Source organism: Lepidochelys olivacea (genome assembly GCF_965140295.1).
Source record: "Lepidochelys olivacea isolate rLepOli2 genome assembly, chromosome: 1".
In the NCBI taxonomy this organism is placed as follows: Eukaryota; Metazoa; Chordata; order Testudines; family Cheloniidae; genus Lepidochelys; species Lepidochelys olivacea.
The window spans coordinates 83,588,450-83,611,039 of NC_140411.1; the positions used below are offsets into that span (position 1 = coordinate 83,588,450).

The 22,590-nt window shown below is 41.3% G+C and overlaps 1 long non-coding RNA gene across 1 annotated transcript in view; it reads right to left on the reverse strand.

Moving 5' to 3' along the window:
• The window catches only part of LOC311528816, a 144,292-nt gene that overhangs the window by 31,838 nt on the left and 89,864 nt on the right, over positions 1 to 22,590 (reverse strand). The window lies entirely within an intron of this gene.

Genomic DNA, 22,590 nt, shown 5'->3' on the forward strand with positions numbered 1-22,590 from the left:
TTATCCCTTCAGAATGAAAATGCATATATTCAAGAATTCAAAGACAAACCGTGGAACGTCATTTTCTTTAATTCTTTCCATTATTTTGTTTGTCAGCTGGAGAGAATTGACAGGATGTTAAGCGTCTACAGTACAGTTGAGAAGACTGAATTAGACCAAAATCTTCCCAAATGATCTTTTGCTTTTCTATACTGGTCCCGCTTTTTGTTGACTGCATCATACAGTTGTGCTATTTTATACCTGGATCTTTTCAATAAGATCACATTAATTACATTCAGTTCTTTCCACTTTGATATCTCATTAAAATCTTATAAATGATCATGCAGTGACCTTGAAGGACATGCATAATACATGAAAGTAAACCTGCAGTAAAATGTATTCTTTCACTCCTGACTGGCTACATCCCACATTTCTTTCTCCCATCCCCAATGACCCCAATATGGGGAGTTATGCTAGCTGAGCCAAGGTATGCAGTAGTGTGCAAATCCACTAACTCCATTAGCTTTCCCTACTGATGACAGCTGCAATATGTTAATGGCTTATGTTTGGATGTGATGGCCCTGCTACCACTTAGGGCACTATGCTAATTACCATAAGAAGGTGACAACAGGTGCAAGTGTCACTTCACATCATCGTCATGCGTATGCGAAAAATAGCTAGCAGCACAAAAAGCAACTCAAGAAAATGTAAACTTTAGTCAGCAGTCTCTGATTCTCTGAAGAACTATTCTTTAATGCTTATGATTAAAGGATTTACAGAAGGATATTGTTGCCTTTTTCTGCAAGTACAGTAATTTTGAATTCATAGGGATGTCTTCATAAGCTATTTAAAGTTATGTTTCAACAACATGCATTTACGTGGCAGTTCAAGCAAAATGCAGACGGTCTGAATTTATGAATGTTTCTTATTGAATAAAAGTTTTCCAATGCTACATTTATTGCAGGGAGTAGGCATTGGAATGGACATGATTTTCTACTTAAGGAAATCTTTGTGTCAGCCTGGCCTGACGCTCTTCTTTAGACTCCGCTGTATTGTCAGATTTACTTTATTTTTTTTAAGTGTTTGTTTTGCTCCCTCTGTCAGGTTTCAGGGCTCTCCTTTTTTAGAAAACTAACAACTCCCTGAACACCGACATAGGCCCATCAGGAGGGTAAGCCTACAAGATGGACATAATTTTAGCCTTTACAAAGTCTTATTGTCATTAGAGTAATTTAATGGAGGGCATGCGGGCACATCTGCTATGATTCTTAGAAACAAAGGATTGTCTGTAATATGCCTCAGAAAAGAGAAGACTGCATTATAATAAGTAGCTAATAACTATTCTATTCCTTTAAATACTATTGGGGCAAAATGTTATTCATGATTCATTCTTTTGGTACTTATTAAGACCATAAGAATTCTATGCTGTTATTGGACTACTCGTGGCTATGCTCTTAACCAAAAGGTAGAGCTACCATCAGATTTCACAATAAAATGACTGCTTTTGAATAAAAAAAACTGATAACAGCAACAGCACTTAGATATAACCAGGGTGAGTACTGTAAAAAATGGATCATAGTTTCTTCCTTCGGAGGTTAAATTGTGCAAATGTACAGGAAAATGAACGGATAGCTTTCTGCAGAAAATTTCAGTTTTTCATCAGACAGCCAAATGCCTAAAAATGGATGTGTTTTAGTTTTTCCACCAAAACCCAAAACACTGCCAAAACCAGAAATCTTTAATTTGGATATGCCACCATAGTGCCTCATGAGAGTTGTAGGTCAGTTGTCTAATGTCCCCATTCTTTTTTATAGGCTGGGCTCACCAGCCAGACTTCATCTCCCGTGACACGCTGTGATGTCATCCATCTTCCCCATGATGTAATTATCTTCCCCTCACCAAGAGGGAAGACTGTGGTGCCTCATGGGAGATATAATCTGACCAAGAGGTGAGGCCTACAGAGAATGGGAGCATGAGCCATGCAAACTACAATTCCTTTGCCATTGTGAATCAAAATATTTCAGTGATTGATTTTTCACTGAGAAGACAATTTCCATTTTTGACTAAATATTATGCACAAAAAAATTCTGCCCAGCTCTAGTTAACATCTTTGTCTTCAGACAAGCACCATAGGAACTTGTGCCCACAAGCAGTCATGGTTTTATGTCTCAGCTGAAAGATTGCACCTTCTTAAGCACAGTGCCCACTAACACGCTGTTGTAGAACTGGTTTTTCATAGAATCATAGAATATTAGGGTTGGAAGGGACCTCAGGAGATCATCTAGTCCAACCCCCTGCTCAAAGCAGGACCAATCCCCAATTTTTGCCCCAGATCCCTAAATGGCCCCCTCCAGGATTGAACTCACAATGCTGGGTTTAGCAGGCAAATGCTCAAACCACTGAGCTATCTCTCCCCCCTCCTCTTTTTATTGACACAGAGAGAAAATATGAAGCATCCAGTATGCTAATAAGAAAGGGCTAGTGATGATGTGCAATTCTGGAAGTGAACACAATGAGAGGTTCTCTTCAAAAATAAATGTTCATGTTCCTTATTCAAAGAGTTTAAGGCTCTAATGAGTTATTATGGTCATCCACTCTGACCTCCTGCATAACACAGGGCATACAATTTCACCCAGAAATGCCTGTGAATTTAGGTGCCCAGTTGCATATGCAATATTTCGATTGATTCAGTCTTACGAAACTATTTATAATGTGTTATATAAGAAGTAGCAACTAAAATAACTATCCATTTAGAAGGTAATCTTTGGAAGTGGAGTACTGAATCAGGAAACAAAAGAAGCAGCACCAGATTCTTGGAGTTGCACTACCTCCTAATGCTCTAGTAGTTGTGACGCAGAGAATAAATCTTCATTGTACCCAAAACAAATATATCTTGCTCCACCCTGCAGCTTCTCAAGGCTATAATATTCTTCATATGAAAATGTGTGCAAAACTGAATTCAGTAGTCTGAATTAAATCTAACCTGGGCCATGTGCAATAATAATATTGCTTCTTTCAGCTTGCACTTGCATTCTCTCTTTCATTGACTGGATCACATTTTCTTTGCTATCTTTACATCTGCGTCACACTTGACTATTTCTGGCCTCATCTCTAGTTTGGGAATGTCAACAAAAGCTAGATATCCTACCTTTGAGATTCTCCTTTTATTCCTCTCTCTCTCTAATATATATACAAAAAACCTCTCCTTCAGTCATCCCCCAATGTATGCCATAGGTAACATCTGTCTAGCTCAAGAAACTCTGGGGAATTTTCTTTAAGAGGCTGGAGAATTTCTCTCTTGGATGCAATTTGTGCTCTTGAAATTTGTTGACCCTCCCCACCAAATAAATTGCCAACACCAGCCAGGGGATTTGTTCTTCTAACTTGCTGATGTGCATCTGCAATCAGGCACTAGTCAGAGATCCAAGAATGGAGATCCAAGGTTTGTGCTCATAATTCAGAGTAGGACTCAACAACGCAAGTACAAAAGGAGGACTTCCTTTAGAAAATGTGACTTGCAGTATATAAGCGGCACATATGCACAGCCATGTGAGAATCTGTTTCCTGTCACACTCCTTCTCTGGTTATTTCCAGTCAGGTCACTTCTGCATTTTCTGGTTTCACTCCTAATACTGTGTTTTTGTGGGTGTTGTCTCTTATACCTATGCAGAACCCTGTTAAGAAATCTTCATTCAAACTATGGGTTTGATCATGCAAACTATTATTCACCCAAGTAAAGCCACTGGGAACAATGCAACTACTTCAGTGGGAAATGGTATTGCATTATTGGGCCCTATGTGTGCTATATTCCTCACCTGCAGTTTCAAATAATTATGTTAGGAGTCTGGTTTGAAACTGCTAATACAAACACTGCAAAACAGAATTTAACTGAGACACAGAAGGTTAAATGGTGTTCTCATTGCAGTGCCCAGGAGTTCTGAGAGGCACTGTGCCTCCCAGCACTCCCCAAAGGGCAATGAAACTCTGCACCACACTACTCTGGATTGTATCATGTTGTTGGTTTCTCATGTTGGTTTCTACTGCTTAACTGTGAGCCAAACCCTGACTGACTTACTCACACAAGCAGTCCCACTGAAATCAGTGGGACCACTTGCACGTGTAAAGGCAAGCAGGACATTGGGTCAATCTCAATCAATCATTGATATCATTGGCAAAACTCCCATTCAATTGGTGCAGAGTCAGACTTAATCTTAAAATAATTTTCCATTATATTCCACCTCTGAAAAGACTGAAGAAAGAACAGTAAAGGGAAGCTACTACTTCCAGGTTTTCTCACTTTAAATTCTCATTTTCTAATTGTGTCTTTAATATCCACTATCAGTTTTAGTGATCGGTTTTCTTTTACGTTCTGTCTACTGCAAATATATTGTATGTGAGGAAAACTCTTTATTCTTACTTGAAATATTTTCTGTAATTTGACAGCCAGTTCTCTTTTTTGTTCCTCTAATTATCTTGTTAACTTCTGCTGGTTTTTAATATTATATTTAAAAATCTTCCCACTTCCCAAAACAGACATTTAAAAAATGTTGTTATTGTCATTCTATTTAACCACATTGGTCTCTATTACATTCCCCCTGTTGAGACTTAGCCTGAATGAATTGTAACTGCAGAATGTCCAGCTGTTTCTTAAATAATTCCCATTTTTCTGCACTCAGTTTCCCACACAGTCATGAGAGCTCACGTCATTTCCATCAAGATCTCTCAGTGGTTTGTTTTACCACAAGCTATTGTTTCCACTGGATTTGAAGGTGTTAGCAATTCATATTGTGACATGAGAATGACAGAGTGTTTATTTTCCAGTCAAAGCCTCACTAATATATGTAATGTGACTTTCTTCAAAATTCCTTACAGCATTTTGCACTTCCACAAAACTTTCACAGATGCAAACCCATTTATATTGCTTCCTTCTTGTTTTTGTGTATGGTCATATTGCTAATTTGTGATGCCTAGGTCAACTCATTTTTATTTATCAAGATGGGCTAATTTCCTAGCTGTAGGTGGAGAAAAGCCTCTGATCACGAAGTTCAGTCAATACACTGACTTAAGTAAGCAATTATGCATTGCCTCTGGAAGCATGTTCCCCACCTTACAGATTTTGCATACTTGTTATCCCAGTAAGTAGCTGAGAAATTAAAATCCTTCATGATCAAAGTTTCTGTTTTCTTATAAATATCTTTGAGCGGTAAACATGTTGCTTGTTACAGTTACTTTAAACACAGTTTACAAGCTAAAATGTCTACACAATCACGACTGTTTATTACATCACTTTCTGTAAGTATGAAACCTTAGTTCTTTTAACCAAGCATTCATGCATCAGGATTGTAAAATACTAATTTGCATACATGAGATTAAAAAATAATATGCATATAAACATAGTATTATTTTGTCTGAGTTATCGCTTTATTACATTAAAACAGGGATCGGCAACCTTTGGCATGCTGCCCATCAGCGAAATCCGCTGGTGGGCCGGGACGGTTTGTTTACCTACAGCGTCCACAGGTTCGGCCAACTGCAGCTCCCACTGGCCGTGGTTCACCGTTCGAGGCCACTGGAGGCTGAGGGAAGCGGCGGCCAGCACATCCCTCAGCCCACACTGCTTCCCACAGCCCCCATAGGCCTGGAACGGTGAACTGCGGCCAGTGGGAGTTGCGATTGGAAGAACCTGTGGACGCTGCAGGTAAAAAACCAACCCAGCCCGCCAGCGGATTTCCCTGATGGGCCACTGCCAAAGGTTGCCAATCCCTGCATTGAAATATTAAAATGATACAACACGTTCTCTGACCTATATACAGGAAGAGAAAGATCTCACATTACTTACTTTAGACATCAGCTATCCTGCCATTCAAAGTGTTCTTACTAAGGGTGGGCAAAGTATTTTAGAAGTCTCTCAAATATGAAACACAGTGCAATAGTTTCTACAATAGTCAAATTAATCCTGTGCTTGATAGCATCTCTTAGAATGACAAAATCCAGTGTTAGAAATTTGAACAGTCACATCACCAAGTATACACTGTTTGTACTTGCAGAAGCTATAAAGGAAATTCATACATGAGATTTCACTAGCATAGAAAGTTGTTAAACACAACATGGAAAATTCTCATCATAGCCACATACTTCTCAGTCATGTTCGATCTTGATTGATTGGTAAGGCAGGTACAAGCAAACAATATGCATTTTAATATGGCTAACTGTAAATGTATACATCTAGGAACAAAGAACGTAGGCTGTGCCTATATGATGGGGGACTCTATCCTGGGAAATAGAGACTCTGAAAAACAATTGGGGGTTCTGGTGGATAATCAGCTGAACATGAGTTCTCAGTGCAATGCTGTGGCCAAAAGAGCTAATGCAATTCAGGGATGCATAAACAGGGGAATCTCAAGTCACAGAGGTTATTTTACCTCTATATTTGGCACTGGTGTGACCACTGCTGGAATACTGTGTCCAGTTCTGGTGTCTTATTTCAAGAAGGATGTTGATAAATTGGAGAGGGTTCAGAGAATAGCCAGAATAATGATTAAAGGATTAGAAAACATGCCTTATAGTGATAAACCCAAAGAGATCAATCTATTTAACTTAACAAAGAGAAGGTTAAGGTGTGATTTGATTACAGTCTATAAATATGTACCCAGGGAACAAATATTTGATAATGGTCTCTTCAATCGATCAGAGAAAGGTACTGTATAACATGATCCAGTGGCTGGATCCTGAAGTTACACAAAGTCAGACTGGAAATAAGGCACACATTTTTAACAGTGAGGGTAATTAACCACTGGAACAATTTACCAAGTGTCATGGTGGATTCTCCATCACTTATCATTTTTAAATGAAGATCAGATGTTTTCTAAGCGATATACTCAGGAATTATTTTGGGGACATTCTGTGGCCTGTGCTATATAGGAGGCCAGACTAGATGATCACAATGGTCCCTTCTGGCCTTGGAATCTATGAATTTCAAGAGACATCACTCATCACAACAGCAACTGGTAACATTGCTGAACTGTTGAATGTATTATATTGTGTTTGTGTTATTGCAAGAAATTGTGTCTGCTAGAAAGAATATCCTGGATATAACTCCTGGTAATGATGGTAAGGACACATTAAGTCAGTCCACTCTCACTGTTACTCTCCCATCTCTCACATGCCTTTTGAACCACTTGCTGTACATGTCACCACAACATCAGAAATAAAATTGTGTATCTTCTTGTATCAGTTCCTCAACAAGCTGCCTCAGCTCCTGTTTTAAGTACCCTGACTATCTTTCTCTTATCAATTTTTTCTACAACAGGTTCTTTGCCAATTCTCTTGATTAACTTGTCAGCCCTCTCAATATCATTCTTAACCTTTGACCCAGGAGACAAATCACTGTCTTGTTAGCTCGTTTCTTTTTAGAGGAGTAGCTATTCAAAGAGCACATAGTCAGGTCTCGTGCTACTAGTATGTCTATTTTTATTTCACTCCTCTGCTCTCTCCCTCATTTTCCTGTGGTGTACAATTCCATCATCATATTCACATTCAGGCTCTAACAACAGAAACCTGTTGACTACTGCTATTTTAATTAACCTCTTCCTTCCCTTACTGTTCCATTTAAATGTAGGGATGGAGATATCAATTTACCTATCCTTCACTCTAAACTTGCACCTTTTGGAAGGTTTAAAAAGTTTGGTTGTCTTCCCACCACTTACCCAACAACCAGTGTTTCTTATTGTGGTAGCAGTTTCTCTGGGGCAGAATTAGGCAGTCAGCTACCCACTTTACATGGTGGTGGTTGTGGTTGTGGAGGAAGGCCTCTGACTGGACTTACCACTCCTGTTTGCCTACTCCCCCAAAATCTCTGGTAGTAAGTATCTTCTTCAGACAATTTTCTCTTCCTTTTTTTCCAATATCTGTGACAACTGCAAATGCTCACAAAACAATGTGAGACATTGTCTGTATTTTGTACTCAGTATGTCCCCCCATTCAGGTACTTTTTCAAGGAATGGAAAGTAGATGAAGGCTAATGTGAATGAGATCATTAAAAGACCTTTAACTTTTAAAACCAATCAATTTTCCTGGATAAAAGAACCTTCTAGAACAGTGGTCCTTGACCTATAGGCTCCAAAGAGCATCTCAATGGTGAAGAATAGCAAATTCAGAGGAAATAATAAATCGGAAAGTAACCTGGAGAGATTAGCAGAGTGGAACAAGGGAGGAATAGCTTAGTGGTTTGAGCATTGGCCTGCTTAAACCCAGTGTTGTGAGTTCAATCCCTGAGGGGGCCATTTGAGATCCAGGGCAAAAATTGAGGATTGGTCCTGCTTTGAGCAGGGGGTTGGACTAGATGATCTCCTGAGGTCCCTTCCAACCCTGGTATTCCATGATTCTATGAGGGGAAGATTTAGTGCTACTAAATGTGAAGTCCTACACCAAGGGAGAGGATATAAACAACAAAATGTAGGATGTAACGAAATAGCCACCACATTAAAGCAAGTTTATCCCTATTTTGTCTCTTTAATATTATCCTAATAATGCTTTATTAGGAAACCAAGCAGTATAGCTGTCACAGAGAAGAGTAGGCTCAAGGATAGGGAGAGGAAGTACCCGTGAGAAAATTTCTAACATGGGAGGGGTTTCCATAATGTGAAAAAGTTCGAGAGCTACTGCTGTAGAAGATAGCGCAGGAGTTAGCTTAGTTTGTGAGAAACAGCTTTTACTTGTTTCCTCCTTAGGATTAAAATAGGAAAAAGCTATTTTCTATTCTCCCAGAACACAAGGCATCTGGAGAGCTGAATGACTTGCTTCCAGCATCTGATGGTCAATGGTGAGCCATGGCAAACGTGAAACCACTTTGGCACATTCACATTATGGCACATTCACAGTACGCTTGGTGCCATATTAAAGAAGGAATGCATCTGCTGCATTATAGATAGTTGCCATCCTGGAGCAACCAGCAGTGATACTAAAAAAAAACAGTGATTACTCTTTTCACTGCAAGATTTCCACAGTGAGAGCTAAGCTAGAGGCTGAAGAAATATGGATGTTTGTTTTTTAACACTATTTTGCTTTGCAATGCAGAAAGGTTCTTCTGAGCTCTTACATCTCCACTTACATATGTTACTTGAGGCTTCAAAAAACTAGAATAAATCAAGTTTGTTTTGTGAATATTTTATCCTGCTCCATTAACCTTCCACTTTTAATTTCTTCTCCTCCCTTTGCCTCTCTGATCACTATGGGGAGAAGAAACATTTGAATATGCCATTTGGAGGCTCCCTTGTATGGTCTGTCCACTCTGGCAGTACCCAGTGGCCTCAGCACAGACTAGGCTCTGGGCCATTGTGTGCAATCTATACGCAGAATGGACATGCTATGTGGAAAGTACAGTCAAGTCATAGTCCACAGGTACTGTTCTTATAACACTGAAATAGATAATTCTCAGTTTATTGACATTAACTAAGAAAGGTCCTTTCCCCAAAGAGATTACAATATAAATTGGACAAAGTACAGACAAGTGTAAGGGCAAAGGAATAAAAGTAAAGTGATTTGAGACCCAATCCTGCAAGATGCTGAGCACCCTTAACTCCCACTGATGCCAATGAGAATGCTTAGCAACTTGCAGGAAATCAACTGCAACTTCTTTCCAGGTGATCTCTCACTGGCTTTACCCAAGGATAACTATGCAGTTCAGTGGATGAATGCCCCTGTATAGCATAGATCAGAATCAGACCCAATACCTTCAATGGTAAAAGAAAAAGAAAAAAAAAACATAGACAATGAAATAGCTGAAGGCTAAATTCTCTTCTGTGTGCACACACTGAAATCAGTAGGAGCTGCTTGTGAGCATTTGAGAGAAGAATTTGGCCTTTAGTTTAGTGTGACCAGTGGTATAACACAAGAGAGAAATCTTTTCACCCTTGAGCTTTACATCACTTACATTTTGTCAGTTATGAACTTTGTAATGATAACCAGTTAAACTTTTATAGAACCTATTATGAAATCTTACTGTATGCAGGTCTCTGAAAATGCTTTACAATAATAATAAAAGTGAATCTCTCTGAATAAAAATACATCTTCTCTTGGTGGAGTAAGGAGTTAGGTGTTTGAACTCAACGTGAAAATGTTAATCTGCATAAGTGGCAGGAAGAAGTATTAGATATAGCTTCCCAAGCATTTATACGGAAACAGAGGCTCACTTGTATGTTAAAAAAAAAAAGTAAAATGCTATGGCCAGAGATTTCAGACTTCCATGTAGCAGTCCAATATGATTATCTGATCAAAATCCATACTAGGAGCATAAACCTATGAAATACAAGACCACCAGTGCCTCTGGCAGGTCAGTTGAATTTGAGGGCATTCATCATATCTTGGGAGACTCCCAGCACCCCATAAAAGCAGGCACCAAACCTGTACATATACTTAGATAGTTGGCGCCTGGTCTGGAGATATCCAAGACTAAGCAGACATGGAGACTGAACTTTCACTCAGCTTTAGAGAGAGGTCATTTCAGATCAGCGTTTGGGTCATTGATAGGGCAATGTGAGAGAGCCTTCTTTCAGAATCTGAATTCTTTATGGCCTTTAGAGGGGAAAAGAGCGCTGTGGTGTTCATTTCATCGTGATCATGCATATTCATTAAAATAAATTAATTTATGTAAACAACTACTGAAAGAGATCTATACATATACAACATTGGGAACAGAATTTCAGACTAAATATTTTATTTACAAAAAGTGTTTTACTGTAAATGAATGCTAATCTTTATCACGGAAAATTTTACATGGATGTCTGCCAGGCAAATATAGGGCCATGTCTCCAGAGTGGATAGCATGTGACTGTTACTCAGTGCATAGGATCAACATTTAAGAGCATTCAAAATCCAAAATTTCCTGCAGGACGAATCCAGCCTTTATTCTCACTGCATGAATACTGAAGTTAATGTGCATGTGTACATTGGCAGTAATGTGATATAATTCCCCAGTTTACATGTTTATCATGAATATCTTTCAAAAAACAAAATTATACTATGTATAGTCAGAGAGAGAGGGGGGGGGGCACTTTACCTCAAAGCATCCCAAAGTGATTTCCAAACAAGCTGATAGGCAAACTATCAGTCCAATCTTGCAGTCCTTATGCAGGCAAAATTCCCATTTGAGGAACAGAAGTAAATCAATTCACTGAAAACCAGTAACCTCTATGAGGAAAACCAGCAAGTATTAAATAGAAAGAAGCTGGACAGGGAAAAGGATAAATATTAGAAAAGCAACTAAGAAAATAGTAGCAAGACTAGGACATACCCTGGATATACAGAGCAAGGGAGAGGGAGGAGTCAAAAGTGGCCTCCAACTGTGGGATTAAGTGACAGGGAGGATGGTTGTGTGGTCATTAATGACAGAAAATGGAGAAGGTTTGGGGAGTTCCATTTGGGCCAACTTAAATTTAATGTCATGATCCACAGGACTTGAACTAAGGTCCACAGGGGCAGCCATGCTTCAACACTCTACTTGCAACCTGCTGACAACTGCTTACCCAGGACCCATGAAGCCCAGATCCAGTTTGAGGCTCTGCCCCTGACATCCCACTGGCAGAGTTGCAGAGCATCTGACCGGCCCACTGGCCCTACTTAAGCTAGCAACAGGAATAGGAAGCTGTCTGAACAACTGGGATCCACTCTGCTCTGGACTGTGTGCCTCTTGCTTCTGCTCCTCTGCTTGACTTCCTGATGTCCTGACCTGGCTTGGCTCCTGGCTCTGACCCACTGGTATCTTGACCTGGCCTGACTCTGATTATTCACTTGTGCTTCTGATTTCCAGTTTGTCTCTTGCTTCTGATCTTCCAGTATCCTAACCCAGCTGACTCGAGTCCTGACTGTGGACTCTGGCTTTGACCACTATGTCTGGCTGCCCACGACCCAGCCTTGACAGCTTGTTTGGATCACAATAACCCTATGGGACTGAGCCCAGTATAAGAAGGATGGACTTTCCCATTATAAGCATTGGACTCACCTGATTGGGCCCTCTGCCTCCTTGTGGAAAATCAAGCCCTGAAGGCCCAAGTCGTACAGCTGATCAGGCAGCACTGAGAGCATCATGCTGACAGCACTGCCTTCAGTGCCTTTCCCAGAACACAGAGGCCTGTGATACCCTTGCATGAAAGGTTTGACAGGAATTACCACTGGTTCCGGGGATTCATAAACCAATGCCACCTTCGTTTCCTGATGCACCCCAGAATCTATGCCTCTGACCGGTCCAAGGTGGCCTTGGTAATCAGCCTGATGACAGGAGATGCGTTAGACTGGGACTCGTGCCTGCTAGAAGGCCAGAGCCCAGTGCTGTCGACCTGGGATGCCTTTCTCCAGTTGAAACCAAACATCTTTGATGACCTGCACCAAGCTTAAGTAGCCAAGGCCACTTTGAGGAGACTCCAGCAGGGGCCAGGCATAGTTGCCTCCTATGTGGCACTCCTGTCACCTCACAGCACATACTGAGTGGAATGAAGCAGTGCAGCCGTATCAGTTCCAGCAGGGCTTGCAGAAAGAGATCATGGTTGGCTGTGGGAACAAAGATAGGGGGAAAGAATTTCCCTCCAGTCCCCCTTCCTGCGTACTGGGACCTCACCTTCTGTATTGCCTGCCGAACCCATGCAATCCAATCTGAGTCATCAGTGGCTCACCCTGAAGAAAAAGAATGGTGCCATCAGCACTACCTGCACTTCTACTGCAGCAAACCTGGCCATGCAATCTCAACCTGTCCAGTACAAACACTGAGATGCTTGTGGAAACAAACCAGTTCAAACATGCTGGGGGAACTGGCCTGGTCCTTGAGGGAAGAGAATTTCCCTGGACCCTAGTCCTCACTGAGATGCACCCTGACCCCTATCAGGGGGCTTCCCATTTGCAGGTGCCTATCCAGCTGTGCATCCCGGGGGACCTCTGGCAGATCCCCCTCCAACAGGCCCTCATCGATTTGGGAGCAGTAGATAATTTTATGGATGCAGCTACAGCTCAGGCCCTACAGATTCCCCTGCGACACAAGGCCACACCAAACATGATTGAAACTCTTGATGGCTCCCCACAGTCTTCAGGTCTGGTTGTGGAGGAGACTGTCCCTCTAGAGGTCACTATTCAGGGACACAGAGAGCTAATTTTATTTGGAATGATCCACTGCCCTCATTTTTCCTCATCCTTGGTATCTTCTGACTAACTCTTCACAACCCCCTCATTCAGTGGTGAGAATGGTAGGTCACTTTCCCATCAGAATTCTGCAATCAGCATGGCCAGGGACCAACAAGTGTTGCATCCAGGCCCAGGAAGGTCCAAGTAGGTTTAGTTGCCTGCATCAAAACACTTACTGAGGGAACTATGGAACTGTCTTCCAAGTACTGCGACTACACCGACATCTTTGAAAAGAAGAATGGAAAAAGCCTTCCTTCCCTACATTGGAACTATGATCACACCTGGCTGAAGTTCTGTGGTGCAAAGATACCATTTGGGTGGATCTACACAATGTCTGAGTCTGAACTGGTAGCTTTGTGAGAATACCTCCAAGAGATCCTGGCCCAGTGGTTCATCCACCGGTCAACCTCACCAGATGGTGCCCTAGTCCTTTTAATAAAATATAAAGATAGCACCCTCTGTCTTTGTGTCAATTACTGAGCCCTAAATCAGGTAACAATTTGGAACCCTTACCCACTACCCCTAATCCCTGGGTTGTTGCCCCTTCCAGTACAAGTACAAGGTCAGAAGGGATATATCACACACAAAGTCCTCAATTCCAAGGTCAGGCAAGGTAAATTGTAGTACCTGATTAACTGGGAAGGCTATGGCCCAAAGGAATGCCCTTGGGAGCCAGCAGAGAATGGTCATGAGCCTGCCTTGGTTCGGGCCTTCCATAGAAGTCACCCCACAAAACCTGGACCCAGGTCACCCAGAGGGCACCCCTAAGGGAGGGCGTGATGTCATGACCCATAGGCCTAGAAAGTTGGTCTATGGGGTTCACATAAGCAGTCATGCTTCAACCCTCCACTTGGCACCCTGCTGACAACTGCTTAGCCAGGACTCATGAAGCCCAGACTCAGTTTGAGGCTCTTCCCTGACATCCCATTGACAAAGTCCCAGAGCAGCTGATTGACCCACAGGCCCTACTTAAGCCAGCAACAGAAAGAGGAAGCTGTCCAAACAACTGGAATCCACACTGTGGCTGCTCCTGCTCCCCTAGCCTGACTTCCTGGTGTCCTGACCTGGCTGGGCTCCTGACCTCTGATTTGTGGTTCTGGTCTCTGGTTTGTCTTCTGCCTCTGACCCAGCCTGAGTCTAGAAACCGCCGTGTGGTTCAGATCTCCAGTTTGTCACCTGCATCTAATCTCCTGATATCCTGACCCAGCTGACTTTTGACTTCTGAGTATGGATTCTGGCTCTGACCACGAGATATGGCTGCCCATGACCTGGCCTTGAAATTTGACAGTGAGATATTCAGGAGAAGATGTCAGAGAAACCAGCTGAACAGTGGGATTGGATGGAGGGAGGCAAGTCAGAAATGGAAAGGTAGATCTGTTAGTCATCAGCATAAATATGGTAGCTGAAGCGATTGTGCTGATTCAGTAAGAGGGAAAAGGTCAACTACACAATCACCAACCCTGCTTACTTTGGTTTTGAATGTCTCCCATCCAGATACTGACCTACTTTAACCCAATCCTGTTTATCTTGTGGGATTTGTTGGGATGATAACACCATTTTACAGGATACATACCAATTACTTGCTTTTAAAAAAACATTTTCTGAGCAGGACAACCATACTCCATTTTAGATTGGAACTCTCATCCAATTCTGCTTCTTCTCTTATCAGCTTTTCTCACTTAACTTCACTCTTGAACCATCTGCAAATGCTTGACAGCTGTATAACATTGTTGTATTGAATTAGATGGACTTTATAGGCCCAGTGAGTCAAAGGTGTTAATATAGTCCTGTCACTCTCCAACATAACACAATTTTAAACAAGATCTGGGGGTGGTATACAGAGACTTCAGCCTGCTTAGTCCGATGACAAATACTATTACAAATCCTTTAAAACTTTTATTGAAGATTCAGAAAAAGAAGGAAAAACATTTAAAACATTTGAAATGTAAGGTATTAAATAAGGCTTTCATTTTAACAACATCCCTTGCTGCTTTTCCCTTTAGCTGGAGAAAGTCTTTAAAGGAACACTCCAATCCCCTATTTGACAGACTTTTATATGTAGAGCCCTGCAAATCTGTGAATATCTGCTTTATATCCATGGACCATGTTTGCTGATTGCAGATGGATGCAGATCCAAATTTTATATATAGAGCCCTGCAAATTCGCAGATATCCACTTTATCTCCGCAGATAGCTGTGGACCATATTTGCCGATTGCAGATCGGATGCAGATACAAATTTTGGATCTGTGCCGGGCTTTACGTATATGGTGTTAAAAAGGGTAATAACTGTCCTTTAGAGGAAAAGAGAAGAAGTTAGTGGAGATGGACTGGAGCTGTCGTTGTTTGTTAAAGTCAATCTCATTTCCTAAAAGACAAGGCAGACAACTACACACAACTGGGGAAAGAAAAGAACAGCAAAGATAGAAAATGCAGCTTCTGTCTCCAGTGCGGACCTTCACTTGCAACCTCACTGCTAAAAATACTCAGATACAGCACATGATTTTTTCAGCCTCTTGGCAAACTTGAACCTGTGTCAGGCTGTTTAGGGCATTCCATTTAGTGGTCTTTCCAGTCACTGGCTTACAGCAATTTGCTAAATGTGCCATCTTGGCTGGTTAATCCAGTCCCTTATTACACAGAAGGAAAAAGGAGATAGGAAAGAGAAGAAATAAGGTAGAAAAGGACAAGGACATTGCTGAAGGGGGAGGGAGGAGACAAAGTTTTACATCCTAGGTGGCATTCAGGATTTATCTGCAGCCCATAAAGGTAGCGATGTCATCTGGTTCACTCTCTCTGGCCTCATTTGGTCAGGACATCTCAGGATTAGGATGAAGACGGTCCGGAGTCTCAGGAGACCATGGATTTGGCAGTCAGTCATCATCACCATAACCTGCTTTTCCCCTCAAAGTCTCTTTTTAAGGACCCTGTGACAGGGTGCCTGCCCCACACTGGCCCTGAGAGGATTAAAACCAGTTTAGGGAGGCTGAGCGGCAGGCTGCCAAAGGAGTGGCTTCTGGGGAAACAGCCAATTAGGGCAGTGGCTGGACCATCCAATCAGGGCCCAGCTTCCCATATAAAAGGAAGCTGTAGACCAGAGTGAGTTAGTCTGCTGCAGGGAGCCTTAGGGAGAAGACTGGCTTCCTAGAGGGCTCCTGGCAGGCTGCCAGGATTTACAGGCTTGAGCCCCTGGGAAGAGGGCAAAGGAGCTGGAGCCAGAGGCAGGATCAGAAGGAACTGAGGCTGCGGGGAAGTGGCTCAGGGAATAGAGACAGTGGGCTGGAAAGAAGAGGCAACAGGAAGCTGCTGTTTGCAGGGTCCCTGGGCTGGGGCCCAGAATAGTGGGCAGATCTGCCCCCGCCCCCTCCACTAGCTGCCGAAGGAGCAGTCTGGCTGTGGATTCCCAAGCTGCTGCGAGAAGTGGATGGACTCTTGTTGGAGGAGTCCCCTGGAAGGGGGAGAAACCAGATGGTGACATGACAGGAGGGCTGTGCCACAAAGCAGACGCTGAGAGAAAGAAGTCGTGATGGGTCTGCTGGCAGAGGTGAGGACAGGAGAGCTGACAACACCTGAGGGATCACCCGCTGGGACTGAGCTAATTCCCGAAACAGCCAGTGTGGTGAGTGACCCCGTGACAGACCCCAAAAGTGAGTGTTAGGCAGAATAGTCCATCCTCTCATTATTTCGTCTACCAAGAGGCCTAATTTCCAACACACCTATTTTGGTTCATCGATTTCCGGACCTCTGCTCCTCTGATTTAGCAGTTATAATCTCAACACAGTCCTTGATTGTTAACAGTATAACACTTTCTGTTTGAATTAATTCAGTCTTTCTGTCTTCTTCTTGTATCTTTTCTTAAACTATTCTATATAATACGTCATTACAATTTATGGACTTTCAGTCACTTTTAACAGTTGAGCTTACAGTTAGGATATATGTCCTATATATATATACTGTCAATTATCACAACAACTCCCTGCTATACTCTCCTGATAAACTCAACTGGGGTCAAACCCTTCACCTTTTCCTTGGTTCCCACTTAAAATATTTCAGGTAGGTCTAGAACTGATGATCTAAAATTACCATTATTCAACTAAATAAAAAATATACTGTGTCCAGAACACAGCATAGAAGTCTGACAGTTTTAAATCGAAGAAACACTTCTCCGCATGAATAAACTCTGAAAAGTATTTGAAAACTAAGCTTTTAATTAAAATTAGCATTAAAACTTTTTTCTCCCAAAATGCATTCCAGAGTTTATGTATACTGAGCAAGATATATAGTTTTCCAATAAAGAACTTGAAAAATATTGGAGCATGGTTACTTCTTACACAGAAGAAAATACTATATTTATATCACATTGTAATCAATTCATTGCTTTATGGACCTTTAGTTCTCCTGGGAGCATCCCTAATTCACATGATCTCCCCAAGTGCTGGATTTTGCATTTGAATCTCTGATCTAGCTGAAAGATGTATAAAAGACCCATGTAGCCAGACAGCTCCCTATTGACTACACATCTAAGGAGGCTCAGGAGCGCAAGTTATTCTAGCAAGGACATGGAATAAATTATGTTTAATAATTTGCCCCGAAATCAGCCTTTTTCAAGCATTAGAATAATTTATTTATTTGGACAAACCAAACCCTTCTTTGGAGATCTTGTTATCACAAATGCAGAGGATATGAACTTTTAGCAAGAGAGCAAAATACTAGTTGATCAAATATTTGGCATGGAGGCTATTTTCACAGCATCTTGAACACAACTTATTCCAGTTTGCAGAGACAGGCAACATGGATCAGAAAATTCAGCTCTTTGTATGCATGTGTGACAGTCATATTTGGATTAATAATGGCTTTGAAGAAATCTCTAAGGAGACTTTGACATTACAGGCCATAATAGCCAAGATGGTGATAGTTATTTCAAATTTCAGGTACTAATCTGTGATGGGAGAACCTCAAAAAATTTGGCAGTTTGGTTAATATAACCCCCCAAATGTTAAAACACTTATCTGAACACTATCAGAATTTCACATTATTCAACCTCCTGCTTCACACAATCCTAACTCAGTGATCTGCTGCTTGAATGGTACATCCTATTCTTTACTGACAAGTCCATTATAGGGATGAGAGGATGTCCCAGATTTCCACTGCTTGCAATCCAGAGTGCACACATTTGCTTCTAGAACCCCAGAGAGAACACAATTTAATAAGCTACACCACTACTGAAATTCTCACTGAGCTCTGGAGCTGAAGGAACAAGGTGACTACAGTGATGGTTAAACTGAGAAGAGCCATTACTGCAGGGTCCAACAGAGAGGTTAAAGGCTTCTGCTGTTACAGTATGTTGGCATCCTGACCTCTTCCCCAAAAGAGGATCTTCCATTGCAACTCACCCAATGAGGATTCACGACTGGAGAAGAAGCCATAAAGTCTGCCCATAAAGGAAAAAGGGCAGTGAAGTCATAGGAAGACTACCTGGACGTTTCTCAAACCTCCAAAAAGATCCACATTACGTCTGTAGGATGAGTGAAAATTCATGTTTCTTATTTTTCCCAAAGTGGTTTGCCCATCTGGAGTACCAGTACGGAGAATCAAGATGCCTTTGACAAAATAAACCATTATAATCCCTGAAGACAACTGTGGCAATAATCTGTTCAAGGAGACTGGAATAGGAATGAGTAAATTAGTCCACTTAAAGCCTCACAGAACCTTTTCTCATTTCTCCAGTCAAACCTTTCTGATCCTTCAGAATATTCAGCTCTCTAATGCCTGCATTTCCTGGTTTTATCCATGAAATGTCAAAATATTGCCACATGCTGTTTTCACAGTATTTCTGACAGTCCAAATCACAAGGTGCTCAAAACCTTATGAGAAAGCCTGTTCACATGGCATTAGCATACCCAACCTCTCACAGACCTTTCCTCACCATATGTGCACATCACTCCTATTGACATCACAGGGAATGACACCTGGCATGGCGAAAATAAACCCATAAAAATTAAGGTGCTTTTATATAACATTAATCTTCAGTATGTGACACAAGCAGTTAGCTTTTCACTCCATACAAGAAATATGTACATATTACAGGAAAAAACAAACTAGCTGCAGCCTACCTTTAAGAAAAGAGGAAGGGAGTGCCTCTAGTACTCATTTTTGGAGAGTGTTGAATTCTATTTTTAATTATGTGTGGGCCTGGGCAGAAATGTAGAACCCCATGTTGCCCTCCATTCATGGTGGATGGGAGTTTTCCACAAAGGGGAGGCTATTAACTAAACTTTGAGTCATCATCATCATTATTTATGAATGTTACAGTCAGCCACGCTCAGTGAGAAGATATGCTGACCTTTAGGACCAACACTAGTTCTAGCCTGTGTTTCTCTCCATCCTTCTTTTCCTGTTTCTCTCTTTTTTACCTACAATTGTGTATCTTCTTTCCTTCCCTCTGAATTTCACACCCTGAAGTAACAAATGATTTTTCACCCCCTTTGGACTTTATTCTTATTCCATTCTCTATCCCTTTGTATGAAATAATCAGCAAAGGAATAGTTACATAATTACATGTAAAGCATCATCATTGGGCTTTAAATTAAACACCCTAAATTAGATTATGGGTTGCGAGAGTTCACATCATCCAGTGCCATTGTTTCAGGCTGTCTACAGCCAACATTTATTAGTTACACTCGCTCTGCATTTGGAAGAATTCCTCTGCCATCATGATGTCTAGAAGACTTATTTCTTTTTTATTATTTATTTAATGAAACTTAGGCCGGACTGACACACAGTAATTGCACCGATTTAACTAAATCCGTTTCTAAATTCATGTAGTTAAATGGATGAAATTCCTTTGTGTAGACAAGTATTTTACAAAATTCATTTAGAAACTGATTTAAGAATGTCCACCCAAGGGGATTTCACCAATTCAACTAGAAACTGGTTTAGTTAAACTGGTGTAATTTCTGTCTATATACAAGTCCTTAGATTCTGTACAATTTGAATATGTTATGCAAGCCATTTATAAACTGCAAGATGGCCAGATCTAGTCAAGGCACATCTACTCCAGTGGTTAGAACAGACTATAGGTGAGATACGGGTTCTCCTCCTGGTTCTACCACTGATGCACCGTCTCACCCTCGGCAACTCACTTAACTTTTCTGTGACTCTTTCTCCATCTTTAATGTGGGCCTTACACTATAGTGAAAGGGTACTGCATGAGTGTTAATTAACTTGTTTGCAAAATACTTGGAAATCTTTTATTGAAAAGCACAATGTAGAAGCAAAGTATTAGTATTCTAGAATTATTGTAAAACAACATCATGATAAAATAAAGGAAACAAAATGTGCAGCTTTGTTCTTCATTGTGATCCACTTCTTGTCAGCATGAATAGTTTATTTTTCTGTATTTTGCATAGCAGAAACACAGAATAGATATCTGTGATCCTGACAAGAACAAGATACATTTTGGGCACTTTTAAAGAAAGCTAATCAAACAATTAAAAAATCTGTCACTAAAATGAATCACCAAAGCTATTTCAGATCACCTTATTTGGACCTCTTTATGATATTGCTATATGGTATTGGTGAAAATACTTACGGCCAGAGCTTTGTTCATGTAAGCGTTCACAAAAAGCAAATTTCAGGCCCGTAAGCATGATTAACCAAATAAAAAAATAAAATGTATTTGATACAGAGATAAACCAGTTTATAAAGATCACGCAATCAGGGAACAAAAACTATATCATGTGACTCAGGTGAGCAATCACAATACTCTAACAGCAAATTTCAAGCGTGCATTATGATACAGTCTTGAATGACATGATCACAGACTATTTTTTCCACAAGACCCCTGCCTCATTATGCACAGAACAAACTGTGCTCACTCAATAAGCAGCTATTCAGTATTCAGTTTTCTCCTCATTATTCAATATGTGTCTGTTGGGTCTTCCTGCCCTGTGCTGGAGTCATCAGCACCTGGACACTTCCCACCCGAGGAAAATCCATTCACACTGGGTGACCAATAAGACAGTCCTCCACAGGCCTAGAAGGGCTAGGCGGAAATACTGACCAATCAAGAACCATCTGGCCAGTTAAGAAGGCTTGCCTGCTTTTGCTCATGGGCAGAGCTGAGTGACAGTGAGAGAGAGGAAGAGCTTCTCATAGTTAACAAAACCCAGGCCCAAGCCAGGGCCTTGCCCTTGCCCTTGCTCTAAGTGCTGCAACTAAGTACTTATATTTGAAGGTTTTTCTCTTTGTTTAAGGTGCAGACAGCCAAATCCTTAGCTGCTATTTTGTTCATTGGTTGTTTAGAGACTGATGCCTAGCTTACAGCATAGCCTATCCCAAGCAGGAGGCCAAGCCTTGCAGACTTGAGTGCCTGCAGTACCATGAGTGGACCTGAAAGGGGCACTGCAGAGCAGTCCCACCTCCCATAGGTTCATAGTTCAATGTGTGACTATTATCAAATTTCGGTTCCCCTTGTAGGTACTTATAGGCTGTGATCAAGCCACCTCTTTAACCATCTGTAACCCTTCTGCAGGTGGTGTCGGCAGCAACAAGGGCCAATTTCAATATCTAGAAATTCCTCTTAACAATACAAAACAGAACCAGCTCAAGCCCTCATCCAGTAATCTGGCAAAACTCAACACCACCCTGGGCGCCTCTAAGAGGCAATGCTTCCCCACTCACAGGCTGTGTATAACAAAAGTTATATGAAAAGGGAAAGGGAACCCAGCATTAATTTGTGAAAACACCACAACCAGGCTTCAAAAGCATGTAACCATAAGCAAACACCCACCCCATAGTACACTGGGCAGCATCCTTTGCCTCAGTTTCCCACCATGTAGTGTGAAAATCCAACAAATGAATGTCCCTCTAACACCCTACTCCCCCTTCCTTCTGCTGCACCCCACTCACAGTTTGTTGTCCTTAGCGAAGATCCAGAGTTCAGAGGTGTGTTCACGTGGGTTCACCTCCCAACCCTGAAAGAGACGGGGGTTTCAAGCAACATCTCCGCTGCTGCTGCGTGCCCCTGCCACTTGCTGATTGCTGATGCTGTTATGAGTAGGTGTATTTTAGGGCATAATTTGCCTAAAGTCTAATGTGTAAATTACTCAAATGACTGAGATAACTCTTAGTTTAGAATATAAGGAGATGGGCTGCTCCTTAGATTTGAATTATGCTTACAATTTACCAAAAGAAAAGAGTTTTTTTATGTCAGTGAAACAATTATTTAAACTATGCTGTTACCACTCTCAATAGTTTAATATGATTTTTTTTAGGCAACTTCTGTATTAGAAGTAAAACAATAACACACAATTATTGAATTTATTAAATGTTTTTCTTACAAGAGTATATGGCCTCTTCCCCACAGATCTATCTCTGACTCATGTTCTCTGCTAGATATTCAGCATCAGTAATGTTGGGACTACAGAAGTGGAATTTAGCCAAAT